Here is a 6,000-nt window from a genome sequence, read left to right as displayed (position 1 = left end):
TAATTTCATACTATTCCTACAAATAATTGTTTTTAAATCTATTTTTATATACATGTTTTATGAATCTATTATGTACATTATATCTTATCGTGTGTTTTATTATTCTTTTATATTTATATGTTATTTAAGCTATCATGCATGTTGTCAATTTTTAAATGAATTCGTGCTTAAAATATTTTGCATATTATTCAATTCAAATGCTTTATTCTACAATATTTATTTCAAATAATAATATATCCCTAGTTTTTATGCAAATTTGTCAACCTATATATTATGTGTCCATTTATTCGTTATTATTTTAAAATCGTTATAGCACATCGGCTTCTAATTGCTATGTTTTTTTTTTTACATCTTGCATTGATTATTTTATATCATGCTATGTATTGTGTGTATTGCTTTGATTATATTGAATTGTTATATTGTTATTTTCCGCATTGTATTATTATATAATTTATTTCCCATGCATGATTGTAATCAGGTTACATTTTTTAGGTTAATTTTATTTAATTATTTACTTTGTTAGTTGATTAAATAAGACACATTATCCTCATTCGTCAAGTATTGTATCTTATGCGTGTACATTATCGCATTAATCCATATATTAGGTTTCGACCAATTTAATATGAAAATTTAGATTTTTCTTATTTAATATAAATTTAAACGAAAACAAAGATGTATACTTCCTTTATTCGAGTGAGTGAAAAGGGAAAGGGGAACATTTTTAGTCCAATTGGTCCGACAGACGAACATTTGGTCCTATTCCTGAATATGTGTGGAACCCCTTCTTGATTCAAAGTATGACCTCATCCCCTTAGAAAATCCTATACTCAATCTTCCCCTTCATCTGCAATTAAAACCACTTCCATCATATTTTCTTAGTTTTAAGCAGTAGGTTTGCGAAAGCATTTTATGATGGACTCAAACAATGACTCACTTGCAACCATGAATGTTACCATCACGGAGAGCTTCGGGTTTAATGGGAAAGGAACACTTTGGGTTTTGATTCTGCTTCTGACTGTCATGGTTGGGTTGATCATATCTGCAACCGTTTATAAATGTAAGAGAAGCCATGCAGATATCAATATCGAAGCTGAAGTTGAGTTTGGTGGATGACATATCCGATGCCGTGTCTCTGCTCATGGTATGTTGTAGTTAATTTTCTTTCCTTTTTCTTTTATTTAATTTTCATTTTTATCAACTTTCTGAAGCAGTTTTCCTCCTACACAAAACCTAGATGTAATTTTTGTATGTAATTTTGATATTTATCCCTAAAACGAAATATGAATAGTTTATTTTGCAGTGTTAAGTTAAAACTAAGTCACGATATGAGTTATTTTGCTGATATATTTAGACGAAGAAATATAAAGGTAGTCTTCTAAGAAGTTAATACACAGTAATATAAAGACTGGTTTATAAATACCAAATAAATAAATAGGTGACTTAAACGATGTTATTTATTTATTTATTATGTTGGTATTTTTTTTGTCTCATATTAATACTTAAACTATTATTTCGTTATCCAATTCAACTTTTTCTGTAATAATGTTTAATAAAATCGATTGTCATATGGTATCAATAAGAATATGTCACGTGGCACCTTTTAACCAATCAAAATGTGCCATGTGCTATTTACAATAAAAATATTAACCCACTGTTGATTGGATATTGACTGGTGTGTTTACCATCCTCTGATTGGCATTGATAGTGTTCAAGGCACTATTAGAACTTGATACATTTACTCTTCTTTTTTGTTTTTTAATATTGTATATAATATATTATTTAAAGATGTAAAAGATCATGTATAATATATAAATAATTCACAAAATACATAAATGCAAATTTAATTTTTTTTTAAAAATGTATAAAAATCAAAATGTTACATAAAATTGAAAAAAAATATTTTTTTTCAAAAATTCTAAATTCTAAAAATTCAAATATATATATCTAAACTTTTAAAAATTTAAAACTTTATATATATTGATGAAAATTTTCTATTTTGGAAATTTAGATATATTATTTTGAATTTTTAGAATTTAAATTTTTTGAAAATAAAATTTATGAAAAGTTATATATATGTTTGAAAAATTAACTACATTTTTTTTAAATTTTTATAACGTTTTCAAATTTTACATAATATTTTGATTTTCTAAAATTCATATATATTATATTTAAACTATTTATAAATTATATATGGTTTTTTACCTTTTAAAATAATATATTATCTAATATTAAAAAAAAAAGAAACCAAAGAAAAATGGATTAATGACAACCTCTGACGATTTTATTTCAGCAAACAGAAAAAGGAATCAGCCAAGTGAGAAGCACAATCTCTCTTTTTCTTATGTCTTCGTATCCAGGAAACACAATCTCTCGTTTTCAACAACACAACAAAGGAATACTGTTGCTAACAACAATAATAACAGCATTAACCACATTAACTGCTAGATACTGACTTAACAAACAATATTTATTTTAACGTTAACATGCAAATTTACAACTTTACTTTAAGTTAAATTAAAATTTGTCATTATATTAATTTCGATTGATATTTGCTATTGTCTTTTTGAGTTAAAAGAAAATTTTATCATAATATTTTAATTTTATCTTCAATTTTGTCACTTCAATTGAATTTTACCGTTCAAGTTTAATCCAATAATTTCTTTTATAATTTAATACTTAAAGATAATAAATTAATATAATATCAACAATTAATAAAAATAGTTATTTATAAAAAGTAAACTTAATCTTTTTTATTTTTATTTTTCAACTTTTTCTTTTATTAAATAAAAAAATCTATTTTAATTTATTATCTTTTAATATTTTATAAATTAATTTATTATTAACCATTAAAATAAAATGTTTGAAATAATATTTTCTTGTTAAAGTTTATTTTCAAATCATGAAAATCAGTATTATTTAGTAAATTTTAATTGAAAATCAAGATTAAAGGTCAATTTTAATATAATTTAAATTTTACTGGTAAAATTCAACCGTGATAAATTTAATTATATTCTCAAAACATAATCACAAATTTCAATGATCAGCAATAGTACAATGAAAATTTTATATGTTAGCCCAAATTATTTTATTGACTTAATTTTATTAAAAAATATAATTTTCCTTTTAGCTTAATATGAAAATTTAAACTTCCTTTATCCGAGTGAGTGGAAAGGGAAAGGGGAAATTTTTAGTAGCTATTCGCCCACCCTATTGACGGACATTTTGTCCTGAATATGTGTGGAGCCCCTTCGTGATTGTATGACCCCATCCTCTTATAAAATCCTACATTCCAATCTTCCCCTTCGTCTGCATTAAAACCACTTCCATCATATTTTCTCTTAGTTTTAAGCAGTAGGTTTGCGAAAGCATTTTGTGATGGACTCAAACAATGACTCACTTGCAACCATGAATGTTACCATCACGGAGAGCTTCGGGTTTAACAGGTAGGGGATACTTTCAATTGTGGAGTTAAATGAAGTTTTTTTTGGGCGGGATTAAATTGTATATTTTTACGATAATAAAGAAATAATTTCACCATTTGAATAGATTACATCTTTATAATTTTTAAAAGATTAAATCAAATTTTTACTAAGACCAAAATATAATTTTACTATTACTAATTTAAAATTTTATAAATTATAAACTGTATAAATAGAAAAATTTTCCATTTTAGTTTTTAAATGTCCCCTTAGAACCCTACACTGGTTTACTGGAAACGCCTCCCTTTAAGGTGATAGTGCGAATTGAAAAGCAGACATGCTGCAATGTATCCTTCACCTTTTGACTATTAACTACTACCCAATGATACCCATGTGGTTGCAAACTATTGCCTTCATCCTCTATAAAACGATACCCTCCAATCCTCCCCCTTCATTTGCAAACATTCGTCCCAGTCAAAATATTTTTTCTTAGTTTGAAGAAGTAGAGTTGCAAAACCATTTTGTGATGGATTCAAACAATGGCTCACCTGCAACAATGAGGGTTAGCATTACGGAGAGCTTCAATTTTAATGGGAAGTGGGCATCTTTGGTTTTGCTTCTGGTTGTCATGGTTGGGTTGATGATATCTGCAACTGTGTATAAATACAAGAGAGGCTGTGCAGAAATCAAAGTCGAAGCTGAAGTTGAGCTTGGTGAATGATATATCCGATGGACGTGTCTCTGCTTCATGGTATGTTGTAGCTAATTTCTTTCCTATTCCTATTCCTATACCTTTTCCTTTTTTTTTTTTTTCATTTTTATCAACTTTCCGTAGCAGCTTTCCTCAAACACAACCTAAGATGTGTTCATCTATAGAACTGATCCAATTCCACAAAAATATAATTTAAACCGGTGCATGTCTATAACCGCCCTATGTCATTAAGTACTGTGAAGATCGCTCTGTCCCTTCTCTTCCATTTCTGTCGTTTATAACTTGTCCCGAGTTTGTTGATGACAACTTGTGGTATGATCCCTGTTATACGTGTATATATTACGTGGAGATTTGTCTTATGGATCATTTCGGAAAGAAATTATGGGCGTTTTTAACCTTTTATTACATGATATTTTTTTCCCTAAAATTTTAAAGAGTATTATCATATTGAATTTTTATCTCAACCTTTTTTTTACCTTAATTAGTGTCTTCATGATACCATGGGCTTTTTTACCTCAGTTCTTTTTCCTAGAGAAATCATGATTGTTTTACTTTATTTGGGCTGCATGACATTGTATTCATAAACCATGTAATGAAAACTAGCTTCCAAATGAATTTTAAGTTACTATATATTTATTACTCACTAACATGACTTTCATTTTCTTGAATATCAAACAGATTTAATGCAGAGCGCACTCATAATATGGACTATGTTTGTTACAACATTTTAGTATTGAATAGATGAGTCTTGTGGAAATGTGTGTGGCTTATTATTATTATAATTTGCTCAAGTATGATTTACTATTTATGTTTGGAATTTAAGGTTATTACTTTTAAGAATATAATGTATTTTATTATTGTATTTAGTAGTTAAAAAAATATGAATTGATTGAAATTTTAGAATAATTATTGTAAAGAGCACTTTATACTTTCTCCAACACAAAGTTGTCATTCCCGCGTAGTTTCCCACATACTTTTTGTATTATTTAATTGTTTTCTATTACCATTTAAATAATATGAATGGATTGAAATTTTAGAATAATTGTTTTTCATTATCATTAATTAATACCACAATACCAAGTTGTCATTCCTACTTATATATAACTTTCTGTATTATATATAACTTTTTAATGTGGATACTCATAATATTCAAACATGATACTATTGTGAAGATTGCTCTATCCCTACTTTTACTTTGGTATGTGGAGAGATAATCTTTTATTGACATGTGTAAAAGAATTAGGAGTACACGTTGATAATTTAACCCATAAAATGTATAAATTATAAAAATAAATGAGAAAATTAAATTAAATTAAATTAAATTAAATTATAGTAATTAATCCAAATATAATAAAAGAGTCAAAACCATAATTTTAATACTATAAAAATAGATGAGAAAATTATGTGAAATTAAATAATTGATACAAAGCCTCAAATCTGAACATAATAAAAGGATTAAAACCACAATTTGACATTATTATTTTTACGTTTCTCTTTTTCCCCTTTTTATTTTTTTTCTCATCCATAGACCCCTAGATCCCACCCTTCTCTCCACTCTCCTAATGCCCCAGTGAAGTAAATAAATAAAATGATAGGTATCAAATGAATATTATCATTGTTGGCGTTTATGTGATTTTCGTCTATAATTTACTATTCTATGTCTAAATATCTTTCTTCTTTATGTTATTTGGACCAAATGATTGAAGTTTAACATTAAATAGTAAATCGCTTAAGCTTACATTATAAATCATTTAACTTAACCTCAATTTTTAAATAGATGAAACACTTTTAATTTAATCAAATTACATAATTTAATTTTAATTATTCTTAAGTCACTTAAAACAACATTGTTAAATCATTTTTAACGAA

This window comes from Gossypium hirsutum, chromosome A02 (genome assembly GCF_007990345.1).
Source record: "Gossypium hirsutum isolate 1008001.06 chromosome A02, Gossypium_hirsutum_v2.1, whole genome shotgun sequence".
In the NCBI taxonomy this organism is placed as follows: Eukaryota; Viridiplantae; Streptophyta; class Magnoliopsida; order Malvales; family Malvaceae; genus Gossypium; species Gossypium hirsutum.
This window is presented reverse-complemented; position numbering follows the sequence as displayed.